Source organism: Apis cerana, linkage group LG1, assembly GCF_029169275.1.
Source record: "Apis cerana isolate GH-2021 linkage group LG1, AcerK_1.0, whole genome shotgun sequence".
Classification (NCBI taxonomy): Eukaryota; Metazoa; Arthropoda; class Insecta; order Hymenoptera; family Apidae; genus Apis; species Apis cerana.
Genome location: NC_083852.1, coordinates 13,733,156 through 13,748,088, shown reverse-complemented (window position 1 = coordinate 13,748,088; position 14,933 = coordinate 13,733,156).

Below are 14,933 nucleotides of genomic sequence, written 5' to 3'. Positions count from 1 at the left end.
TTGATAAAAGTTTTATATTTAAGTAGAGTAATTAATGAATTTCAATTATCATAAATATATTATCTTATATTTAATTTCATTTACATTATAAAAATTATTATTCAAATAAATAATTAATTTTAAAAAAATAATGATTAGAAATTAGAATAAAATATCTTCTTATAAATGAAATTCTCATGAATATCTCATGAAATTTTTCAGAAAATTTAATATTAGCTAAAAAATGCCGCTAGTCTATCATGAATTTTTACATCTTCAAAAATGAATATAATAATGAATATAATATTTGTATAATGTATAATATTTTTTTAGTGTTTTTTTCATTTAAAAAATTTTTTTAAATATGTATAAATAAAATAATAGATAGAAAAATACTTGATTCTCGATGAGGATAAATATTCTTATATTTATATTTTTTTATATATTTTACTTATAGTATTTAAAGTTCAAATTATGTTTAAGTATAGTAATATATAAAATTATACGAATATGCATATAAATATATAATATAAATATAAATATAATATATAAATATAAATATATTTTTTTTACATTTTTTTATGTATTATATATTTTCATTTTAAATATATATACGCAAATACATGTATATTTTATTATTTTTTTATCTTTTTTTTTTTTTATTTCAGACGTAAGTACAATTCATAAATATAATGCAAATTTTAATGTAATAATCTGCTTTCGATGATAATTTAAATTTACTGCCATTATCAGCATGAAAGAATGATCTTCATATATTATTTTGAAAAACAAGAAAAGAATATATAAAATATACAGAAAATAGCACAAAAAATTTAATAATTTAATTCTTTAAAATTATGCAAATTAAATAAAATATTAAATCTCTATATACTACTATATCTATCGAAATTCTTTTTATATTATGTATTTATTTTGTTTTTTAAACAATTAGTACTTAAAAAAATATTTATATAATATTTATAATATTTATAAGATATATAATTTATAAGATACATAAAAATTAAATTCATATATATATAGATTTTCTTTATGCATAAGTCAACAAATTAAAAATCAGAAAACGAAATTATAATATGCAGCAATTTCTAGTTATTGGTTTTGAGAAATTTTAATACTTTCCAAAATTAAAATTTGTTATAAACAATATATTATTATATTTAATTTTGTCAAATATTTATTTTTATAAAATAAAATTTATGAATTTTTTAAATTTATATCATCAATTTATTTATTTATATTAATAATGAATAATTTTATAAATAATTCTATAAATAAATTAATATGAAAAAAATAGTTTTCTATTTCATAAATAGTGTATCATTATAATTTGTATTTAATTTATTGATAATATTGTTGAAATATTTTTTTTCAATATATATTCCGTATATTATAATTTGATATTTAATTAATTAAGTAATACTGATTAATATTAAAAAATATATAATAAAAAAATTTATAAAATTTATAATAAAATTTAAAATTATAATAGATAACGTTTTAAGTCGAACAATAAATATGCAATTTAAAACATTAATAGAATTTCTAGTTATTTTTCATTACCTAGTAATATATGATTGAAATTATCTTATTTTTCATTTATTGATAAGAAACATTAATTTTTTTTATAAATATATAATTTAGTAACAAAAATTGATATTATAATTTTGAAAAAATATTTATAAACTATATTCAAAGGATTTAATCAATTTATATTAAATTAATACAAAACAAATGTGTTAATCATTTAAATAAATATTATATATAAATAGAATAAATAAGAATAAATAAATTGAATAATAAATATATCGTAAAATTATGAAGTACATTTTTATATCTTAATAAATTCTTACTTCTTATATTACATTAAAATATCTTTGTAAAAATTAAATCTTTCATGTCATGTTCATTGTTATGACATTGAATTTGATATTAAGACAATTTAATTTAGTTTATTGTTCTCTCTTTAATACAAAATTCCGAAAGAAAAAAAAATTCTTCTTTGAAAAAAAATGTTTGTCTTCATTTCAATTCTTTTTTTATTTTATGCTCGCTTTTCGAATATTTCATTTATTAGTATTGCATTATTACAATTTTTTAATTATATCCAATTATATATTTCTATCATTTACATGCTTCTTACTTATTGAATCTTTTTTTTATATCTATACATTTTTATGTTCAAAGTATTAAAATTAAAGTAAAGTATTACTCTAATTAAATATAAAATATTAAAAAAATAGTTCGTCCACTTATATTTTATAAAATTTTATATTTATATATAATATTATATTATATAAAATGATAGCTTTTTTTATTTATATTTTATATCTATATAAATTTATAAATAAACTTTATAAATTTTTATAAATTATATATTTTATAATTAATTTATATGCTATATGTTTATATCTCACAATTTATATATTATATATTATATATTATATTTTTTTTTCTCAAATTCTGAACTTTATATGATTATTAATTTCATTTGCATGTTTATAATATTTTTTGTAATTTTTTATTTGAATTCTGTTAGTTTTTCCATTTTTTTTATTTTAAATTTTGTAAATTATTCATTTAGTTTCCAGTTAATCCTAATTTCTTTTCCTTTTCTCCTTTAATCTTTTCTATTTTCTTTCTTTATTTTTTCCCAAATCTTTCTTTTTCTCTTCTTTTTTAATTAATTTGAAATCTTTTTCATTATTCATTAATTTGATTGAAATTTTTTTGATCTTAAGTTTAATTCTTAATTTCTAAGATTTTTCTTTCTTTTCTTTTCTTTTTCTTTTTTTTCTTATCTTCAAAAATAAAAATAATATTAATTTTTGTTATATAAAAATGTTGTATTAGTTCTATTATTGTTTTTTCAATTTCTTTTTCAATTTTATTCTTTTTCTTTTAATGTTTTTCATATCCCTATCATCTGATTAATTATTTAATTAATGTTGCTTTCCATTTATATATCAAATTGTTATATTCTTTCTGATTCTTTGTATAATAATAATTATTTTTTTTTATTCTTCTTGTTAAATCATTAATCTTTTTGTTTTTTTCTTTATTATAATATTATATAGTTATTTAGTTTTTTGTTTGTTGTGATTTTTTATGCTTTCAGTAAATGTACTTTTATATCTTTGATTTTTGTAAATACTTCGATTTTTGTGCATATTTATTTCCTCCTTTGACTCTTTTGTTCGTTCTTTCGTTATTCTAATATGGATTAGAATTTAAATAAATTTAAAAAAAAAATTTTTTTTCTTTTTTTCTTATTGGTTTTTGTATTATTATTTTTCTTTTTTTTCTACTTTTTTTAATTCTTGTCCTTTTTTAAATTACTGTTCTCTCTATCCAAATGTTCTTTTTTTTTATTTTTATTATTTTATGTTTACTTTTAATTTTTTTACTACTTTGGCTGAAATATTTTTGGAATCAGTATATCAATATTATTATTTGTTATTTGTTTTTTCTTTATTATTCTGATAGAATTAAATTTTAAAAATAGAATTCTGTTATAATATTTGTGATTGTAATATTTTTGGTAATTGAAATATTTTTTTTTGTGCTCACACTTCAACGATAAAATGGAATGTAAAATAAAGATTTTTCTTGAAATCAATGATGAGCATATCAACACTAGTATTTGATGATGATCAAATTTTGAACGAATATATTGTCGAAAAAATATTTATATTCTATATTACAAAGAAATTCATTTTACCCGAATATTTTATTGAAAATTCGTATGAGAATATATAATTCATGATATATAGAACATAAATTATGCAATGAGTAATTATTTTTGTAGGAAATCTTTTTGAAAGAATGATAGAGTATTAAATAAAGAAGAGATAGAGTATTAAGTAAAGAAACAACAAAATATTAAATTAAACATTTTATAATATAAAATTATATTCTATCTTGTATAATTGTAAACTTGAAGAAAAAAGGAAAAATGTTGAACATTGATTTCATCTCTAAAAAAATGTAAGGCAATTTTTTTAGCAATATTATTTAAAATCAATGTACAAAGTTTTAATATTTTTTTATTATTTTCAATAATTTTTATATACGTTTTTAATACGTTAAATCAAAATTTTATATAAAATGTTAGTTTTTAATACTTTATCACTTTGTTATGAAAAATATATTTAGATGAATTATATCAAAAATTGAAAAGAAAATAAAGAAACCTTAGAAAGATAATTTCACTTTCACAAAAAGATTCCTTATCGGCAAAAATAATTGCTTCATGTCCATTATGCTTTATATACAAACAAACTTTTAATAAAGTCTGAATTTTAATAATAAGATGATTTTTTGTAATGTAGAATATGAATAATAGTAATAAAAGATTTTTTATTAGTTTTAAATTTATTAGTTTATTAAATATTATTTTTTGTTTTTTACTATATCATTAGTTTATTGTCTTTAGTTTATTAGTTTATTTTTTATTTTATTTTATTTTATAATTTATTAGTATTAGTATTAGTATATATACGTAGAAAAAATTGGTTATAAAAAAATAAATACTGTTTACAAATTAATTATAATTTTCACAATACAATTATAATGAAACAAATAAATTATAATATAAAAATTAGGATATTTAATTAATATATTTAATTAATTAATTATATATACTAAATTTCTTTTATTTAAAAAAGCAAACGTAAGAATTTGTTATTTTATATTTTCATATAGATTTTATAGATTCATATTTTCAGAAAAAATATTAACAATTTGTCAAGATATTCATTTTTCAATTTAATTTTCATTCTGCTGAATTTTGCAATCAAAAAAAATAAAGAAATAAAGAAATAGAATTTACAAATTGTAATAATGAAAGCATTAAATAGGATATATTAAATAAATTTATACATTTAATTATAGTATATGGATAATCTAATCAATAATATCGCACTTCAAAATATGATTTCATTATTTTCTAGTTTAAATATTTCATTTTAAAAAATCTATAATAATATTATAATAAAATTATAATATTGTAATAAAATTATATTAAAATGAAACATATTTCATAAACTTAAAATTTAATTAAAGATTCAAATCTATTAGTATTAAAATCGAGATAATCGAGAAATAAGATTTTTACAAATTAATTATAAAAATAATGTCAATAATGATGCAAATACAATTTTTATATACATTCTATCATATTACTATCATATAAAGAATTTAAAAAAGAAAATTTTTAATTTATAAAAAAAAAATTTTCATAGTTTGTTGAATAAAAAAAAATTATGATTTATATCAAATATTCCTTGAAAGATTTGAATAAATCAATCTATGTATATATGTTATTTTCATATGTGTTAGTTTCATAAAAGCTTTTTTTTTGCATCAATGTCTAATTTAATTTATTTTTAAAGTTGATGTTTTTCATATTTTTTATTTATTTTTGGCAAATTTAGATAAAATAAATAACAATGTAGCAGAATTTATTATAATAGATCAAGCATATGTTTCTTTTTTTTTATTTCTTTACTTTATTCCAGTTTATACAACATTTAATAAATTTGAAAATCTTTCTTTATCGTTAATTTTTATATTCATTATATTCATTATATTCATTATATTTTTTTATATTCATTAATTTTTATTTCATAAAAATAAAAAATCATTTTGTAAATGAAGAAAAAGTATTTTATTTCTTTATAGAAGCTGGAATACGGTTGATTTTTACAAAATCTTATTCATTTTATAATGAACTGATTTATCTGATCTTTTTCTTTTACAAATTTGTTTTCTTATTATAATTTTATTATATTAAATGAATTATTTTTATTAATGAATTATTTTAATAAATTATTTTTTTAATAAACCAAATCATTTTGCAAATACAAGAAATTTTTTGTTGATAAAAAACAGCATTAATGGATCTTGTATTAATTTTAATAAAGATAAATTTAATTTAACATTTCTGTTCTATGCAGCATTAATCCCTAAATTTTAATAAAAATAAACTTAATTTAATATTTCTGTTTAATTCTGTTAGAATTGCACAACAATCTGAATATATAATAAACATAGATCTAACTAAAAGCTCTCTAATATACTATAAGAATTAGTATAATTCTATATATATACATAATATATATATAATAATTATATATATAAACATGTTTTCTTTATTATCATTAAAAAGAATAAGCTTCTAATAAATAAACTAATAAATATATATATATATACTTAGTTTTGGAAAAGATAGAATTTTTTCTAAATCAAGTGTAGAAATATATTCACAAAAATATATTCTGATACAAATATATATATGTTTAACTAATGATTTATATCTTTGTTAATTATAATAGAAATAAATTCAAATTTATTTTTTTCGATATAATATTTATTGTACAAATATGAACTATTTATTTAATTAATTAATTTAATATAATAAAATAATATTCAAAATTAAATGAAATTATAACTATTTTTTGCATAAAATCATAAAAATTTGAACTTTATTTGAACTTTAAAAATTTATAGTAAACTAAAATAATATCTTATAAAAAATATTAGTTTTGATATTTTTTTAATTCTAACACATTTCTTTTTTATAATATATTTGCTAATATATAGATTTAAATATTTTAATGATTTTGATAATTATTTATTTCGGTATAATTGTATCGTTTCGATACAAATTATTGATGTAATATTGATATTGATATAAACCATAATATTAGTTTTAGCTCTATATTTTAATAATCTACTTTTTGCCTTTTTTTTTATTTAAGTTTCTATTGTTTTATTTGTCATTTTCTTATCGTATTAATCTTTTAATTTTATTCCTAAAAATTTTATTATATTATCTACAGTTTTTCTTTAAAATTATTTATGTTTTCTGCTGATATTTTTGAATTTATTTCCTTTAGATTTTCAATATTATTATTTTATTATACAGTATTTTTTTCTTTTTGCCTAGTTTATGAATTGTTGTTGATAATTCATTCTATAATTTTCGCTAAGTAATTTATTAGAACTATTGATGAAAGACATTTCTTATCTAATTTGTGATTTAATATCATTATTGATCTTAATCCAATTTCTCGAAATCTTTTTTTTTTCCTATATATATATATTTAAATTTTTGTCAACATATATCTAAAATCTTTTTATTAATTATTTAAGAGTATACTTTAGTCGAATTTATTTCTCTTCGAGAATTATACATATTTAGATTTTGATTCTCTTCTTATTTTTTTTTCTACTCGAAAAACTGCATAAATTTCATCATGAACAAATCACTATTATATGTATAATCAGTAAAATTAAACATAAAATATGATTATGAGCATCGAAACGATTAAAAAATTTATTATATAATTTGTTAATAAACAGAGCTGATAGCTCCTGAATCAAGTATAGTGCTTCTTTACTTGTTAGAAGAGCCTTCATCATATTTATTTATTTTTTTTTTAATATTTCTTCTTTAATCTGTAACTATACATAAATTATCTGTTAAAGTCAAATTGTTATCTTTTGCTATTTTATTGAAACGCTAATCTGAAAGTTTATATTCTTAATAAAAAAATAAAATTCATAAAATAAATAAAATTCATCCCTACTTTTTTCCTTCCTTAATTTTCTTATATTTTTAATCGCTTTTCTTCATTTTTTCTATCTTTCTCGTATTAGTTTTTATATCTTCTCTAAATTTATTTTTTTTTCTATCTGCTTTTTCGCATTCTTTATTCTACCAAATATATCTTCTTGATTTTTCTCGTTTTTATTTCTATTAAATTACTTATTTATTTCTTGTCTTTCTTTCATTCATTTTTTATATTTCTTTAATAAATGATTTTTTAATAATATTTTCTATTATTTTCTTAAAGATTTCATATTTCTCCATAATTGATATTATTATATTGATATAGTTTTCAGAATTGCATTTCTGACTTTTTTAATATTTATAATATTTCTATATTTTTTTTAATTTATTTTATTTTTGTTAAATTTTCTTTAATTTGATTAATTTTTTATTTATTATTTTTATTTATCTATGGATTTTTATAATTATAATTTGATGATCAGATTATCAGATACTTGCTCATTGCGATAGTATCTTATATTAGTTTTTTTTATTGATCTATAGATTTTTATAATTACAATTTGATGATCAGTCTCCATTGTTTTGCTTATTGTCATAATGTCAATTAACGTTCAGTTTAATGTTCACTAATTTTTTCTATTCTATAATGAAATGATGATTTTGTTATATAAAAATCATATTCTTCAATGGTTTCTCATAAAGTTTTATCTGCATTATATATATATATTTATTTCCATTGTGTGTGTAGTTTTATGTTTTAAAAAAATATTTTCCATTCTTTTGTTCTGGATTTCAGTATTTAAGTTAAAATTATATTATCTAAATCATATATTATATATTTATTTATTCTTTATCTCTATTTATTATTTCTCAATTTGTTTATTGTTTATTTGTATTTGATATTGCTATACTATATAAATATTATATTATATAAATGTTATTATGTTTTCTTAACTATGTTTCTATTATTTTTAATATATTGTATTTTTTTATTATATTTTTTAGTTATATAATATTTATTTTTTAATATTCTATAATTACTATATTAATTTTTCTATTTTATTATATATATATATTTTTCTCTTTATTTATTGGTTATTTTTAGTTATTCTTTTTGTTTTTGTATTTATTATGTACTTATTCTTGTAATTTCTTTTGTTTGTTATTTTTAAGTTGTAGTTATATAAATTTCTGTAAGTTATATTTATTTCTCTTTTTTTTCTGTTTTTGTATTTTCATTTGTTTGTAGTTTTTTTTTTTATATATATTTTCCTCATATTTTTATTGATCTCTATTTCTATTTTTTGTTAATTAACTATTGATAATTTTTTTCCATTTTTATTTTTTCTCTTTCTATTTTTCTCTTTCTTTTATTACATTTATGAATTTTTCAATTATTTTATTTCTTTTTTAGTTTTTTTTCTATTTCTTTTTTTTTATTTATATTTTTTTTCTATTCTTGTTTATATTTAATATTGTCATTTTTTTTATCTCTATTTATTTTTTCTGATATAGTTGATATAGACTCATTAAGTTTTTACAGATTTTTTTTCTATTATCAGATTAATTAAATCCTGAATCCTAAATCCTAATGTATTTCATCAATTCTTTGTCTTCCTAATTGTTCCATTTTTTTTTTACTTTTATTATTTAATTTTAATGTTTTACTCCATTTTTTTTATTTGTTCTACTTTAGTTGATTTTAATGATATATCTCTTCTGTTATCTTGATATATATTGTTATTATATTGATTGTCTATTAATCAAAAGTTTATATCTTTTCTGCATTTTTTTTATTTATTTTAATTGAAATCTATTGATTGCTCTATTTTTTTGTCTTATGCCTCATAACTTTATCTTTAATGTAAATATTTCTTTTTTTATTGAAAGATTTATTTTGGTTCTATTTTATCTTCTGATATTTGAGAAATCTCTATCTCTTAGATTTTTGTTATGATATATATATATCTTCTTTCATATTTTTGAATTTATATTATATATTTAATATCTTCTTGGTTTTTTTCTAATTTTACTTTAATAGCTGTAATTTTTTTTGATTTTTATAATATCATTATATCATTGCAATTGATTATGTCTTTTATACATTTCATAATATTCATAATATATTCATAATATTCTTCCACATATATGAAACATTTCCTCGTTTATGTTTTATATTTTTTGTACATACCTAAATCAAAGAAACAATTGTAATATTCTTTCAGTGGCTCTTTTTTATTTACATATATATGGCCTATTAATGATCTTACAGATCTGAAATCACTTTTAAATTTGATTACTTTCTCCCAAATAATTTTTTTATTTATATAATAATAATAAATAATAATAATCATTTATATAATAATTGTTAATAATAATAATAATAATAATAATAATAATAATAATAATAATAATAATAATAATAATAATAATAATAATAATAATAATAATAATAATATAATTTATATAATAATTATTTTTTGTTTTTTTTCCTTTTTAATTTTTTTTATTTCAAATTAGTTTTATTGAAAATTGTAAATTTCTCTTTCAATTCTTTAATGGATTCTTTCTTCTCATAATTTATTTATTACTTCTTTTCTAAATTATTTTCAATTTAAGATTCCTGTGAAATAATATTTTTTTTTTTTTTTTACTTTTAGGATTCTATTTGCATGTTTTTTTTTTATAGATTTTTTGGCTTGTCAAATTCTTTTTAATTCACTTTACAATTTTATACTATTTTTTTATACTATTTTATAAATTAATTTATAATTTTCTAATTTATAACTTTCCAACTTTTTTTTTAATTTTACATAACTTTAACAAAGATTTTTTGTTTATTTTATTTTACTAAAGATTTTCTTTTCTAAATCATTCACATATATAATATATTTATAGTTCTTTTTTATCTTTTATGTTATTATAAAATTTATTTGTAATTTTGTTTTATTTTTTTCTTTGTTTTTTTTATTTCAGATTATTTATTTTTTTCTCATTATTATTGCAGTTTTCTTCTTTTATTTCTTTGCTATTATTATCTAATTTTTGTATTTTATTCAATATGCGAGTGCTTTTCTTTTCTTAAATTTAAATGATCGCCATACTTATTTCATTTTACCAATGCTTTTTTTCTAAACCTTTATTTCTTTCTATTTTTTAATTAACAAAAACAAAAAACTTTTCATAATCTCATAACATTTCTAGAGAAGTAATATATTTAGTGATTATACCAAATTATATATTGTTCAATTCGTCTTCTTATATGTTATATTATATTATTATTATTTATATTTGATTATTTGCACAAATTCGTTGTTTAAAATTTACTATAAAATGAATTTTTTTCAATAAAAAAGTGAGATTTCTTATATAATAGAGAGTACTTATATAATAATGGAAATAAGAGATTATCATTATTATTACATTTATTGTATATTACATATATAAATAGATTCAAATTGGCATATTTTTATTTTCAATTAAATATTATTTTGTTATTTCAAATAATTATCTATTCAATATTTTATTAAATAAATCTGAATTTTTATTTCTGGCCTATTTTAATGTAATATAATAAAAATAATAATAAAAAATAATAATAAAAATAATATAAATATAATAATTTAAATAGCTAATGAAATTATTCTTCTTGTTAGAAATAGATAATACAAATTATTATATTTTGTAAAAAAGATAAGATGAATATGTGTAAAATATTAATATGAATTAATTAATATGAATATGTGTAAAATAATATAACTGATAATATTTTAATAAAAAAAATGTTTTATATATCTCCAAGTATTGATATGAATATTAATAATAACATCTACAAACTTTATGATTGAATGTTAAAATTTTAAATTTCTTCTTTTCTAATATCATAGATTTTTAATTTTTATCAGATGTGATAACAGTATTTAACTTAATCTATTTTTTTATGATAATAACTAAAGTTTTATCTTTGTTTTCAACAGACAACTATAATGTCTTGTCTTTTTCCTATTTGATACTACCAAATATTCATTGTTTTTTGTGTATTTTTATCTTTTAAATTTTGAGTATTTGATCTATTTTTATGATTCAATCATAATGATGATTCAATCACTTTTCTTCCAATAACTTCATAATAATTATTTAACCAGTTAATCATGATTTATTGAATAAAATATAATCATTGCAAAACAGTATTTTTATTTAATTCCAATTCTTTTATAATATGATATTGTTTATAATTGTATATAGAATTTGTATGTTAATTTTAATATTATCTTTAATACTTTTTAGTTTTCTTTTTGAAAACTATATCTTGTTTTGAAAATTTTTTTCTTACTGCTAGTTTCACAAATGCTAAAATAACCAATCTCCAATTTTCATCTGTTATTTTTTAGCATCGCCATATTATAGACAATTAATTTCTTTATCAATATCTTATAAATATAACATATATTTTTGTCAACATTTTATCCTGTAGAAATTTGAAAAATGATTTTCATAAAATTCATGAATTTTAATCAAATTTTATATTTTTAGAATCATATTAACTCATTTTTAGCAGCAAAAATCATTAGAATACATAAAATTTGAAAAACAAAAAAAATTAAAAATTAATTTAAAAAACAAAAGAAGATTATAAATATTCAGTGTTTGATTCATTTGTTACTATTAATTATTTGAATTCTACTTTTCAAATTCTTATAGAATGAGATATTGATAAAGAAAAAAATGAATTGTTTATTTTTAATGTGCCAATACTATGAAAATGAAAAATTAAAAATATCTTTGGTATTTATTGAAAGAAGAAATACAAATATTTTATTTGATTTATTTTAATTATAAAAAAATAAATATTATTATTAAAATACTAATAATCTTTGTCAAATTACTATTGCCGGTTCTTGCCAGATGTAGATTAATATAGCTTAAATGGTTTTGTAATGTAGCAATAGTCTTTTTAAAAGTTAACTATTTTAAAATTAAATTGCTTAAAAAAAATACAGCATTATTTAATGTCACTTCTCAATTATTTGTATAAATTTAATATGACGGAAAAAAAATAATATATTATTATACTTAGCATTCATGCTAACAAACTTAAACATTCCATGGATTCAAATACAAAAAAAAAAAAAAAAAGGATAAAAACAAATTAAACAAAAAAAAAACAGTTGCCTTGGGTGATAGAAATTTTTCTATTATATATATATGTCACAAAGAAAGTCTTTAAAAAATCCCATTCAAATTCATGAGGAAAAAGTTTTAAATTTATTCATATATAGTTATTTAATAATTATATATAGTTATATATAGTCATATATAATATAAATTTATATAGTTATTATATAATATTATATAATATAATAATTATATATAATATAATTTTCAAAATAATTCAAAAATTAAGATAATTCATTATATATAAAGAATAAAATTATTTGACATATTTAATATTCTTTCCAATATATTTTATTAAAATCGATAAGAGAGCTAATTGATAATTGAGATTAATTGAAAAATATGAAATATGTATAAAACTTTTATGATTTCAAAATTTTTGAGATAGAAAAATTTATTATATTATTACATTTTCATTTATTACATTTTTTTTCTTAAAGTTTATGAATTAAATATTAGAAAATATATATTAATACAAAAAATTTAATATTATTTGCAATTGGTTTAGTTTAATATTAAAATATTTCAAAAATATTTTCGTAAATATTCGTTTAAATCTGTAAAAATATATTTGTTGATTATATATAATAAGGATATATTATTATATATTATTATACATCAGAGCCTTAATAGAAGCTTAATAGCCTTAATAGAATTTTTATTATATAATACAAAATAAATAAATATATCAATTTTTTCGTCATTTATAAATAATTTATAAATCATTTTCTATAATAGTAATTTGTCAATGATTATTAGGAACTGAATAAATATTTTTGTCATTACAGTTTCTAAATTTAAAAAATCGAATGTGGTTAATCGCTCTCAATGATATAAATTATTATTAATAACACATTTATTATTTAATATATAAATTTATATATATATAAATAAAAAAATATATAATATATAAATATAATATTATATTTTATATATATATATATATATATATATATATATAATATATATATAATATTATATATATAATAAAATTTTTCAGGCAGAATATTTCAAGGAATCAATAGTAAATTAATATATGCAAATAAAATAATATATTGCAATTGCATTTAAAAAAATGCATTTATATTTTTTAGATGCATTCTTATAAAAAAAAGAGCAATTTGAAAAATTATCACTATAATATATTCAAGTTTTCCCTTTATACTTTTTTTTAATTTCTTACTCAAAATAACTATTTGCTATATATATGTAGAATAATTATAGTTATTTATTTTTATTCACAAATGTTCATTGAAAATATACTTATCTTATTTTTTGTATAAAAAAGTTTAATTAACGGTTAATTTTAAATAAAAAAAATTCTTGTAAATAATCACAAATTAATAATATATTCAACAAAATAAATTGAATAACATATAATTTGTTGTGATCGCTAAAAAGGCCATTTCCTAAAAATATAAAAATTAATTAAAAATTAAAAAAATTTACAATCAATAGTAAAATGTATAGGAGATATTTTCAAAGATCATAAATAATTAATCAATTAAATAGAAAGAAATAATATCATAGATAAAAACCAAAACAGAATCAGAAAAAAAAGAGATAATAATATGTAATATTAAATAATATAGAAATATATATTATAATTAAATATATATTAAATATAATATTAAATAATATAGAAAATAATATAGAAATATTAATAACAAATACTAAAATATCTTAACAGCATTCATTGGTATTAAAAATGCCTGTAATAAATCATAGTAAATTTGTCAAGAAATCATGACAATATGAAAAAGAAATAACAGAATATATAAAAATATATGCATTAAGATACTACAATTTATCAAAAAAAGCATAAAAGATCCATGAAATCAATCTTTAATAACAATTTTACAATTTGTATGTAATAAGTATTACTAAAGACATAAATTTAAATTAAGCAAGAACATGCAATATGAATTTACAACATATACTGATGATATTGTAATATAAACAAGCAATATCAATCTTAATAATTAAAGAAACAATAACAGCTAATAATTAATCTAATTAATCTAATAATTAATCTAAACTTAGAAAAGATAGAAAGATAGATTGATTTAAAAATTGAAAAGATATATAATAATAGTAAAATAGATTCTAGAAAAAAGTTAAAATCTAACCAAAAAGAGGTACAAGATATAAGATGTAAATAAATAGAAACACAATATAAAAAAAT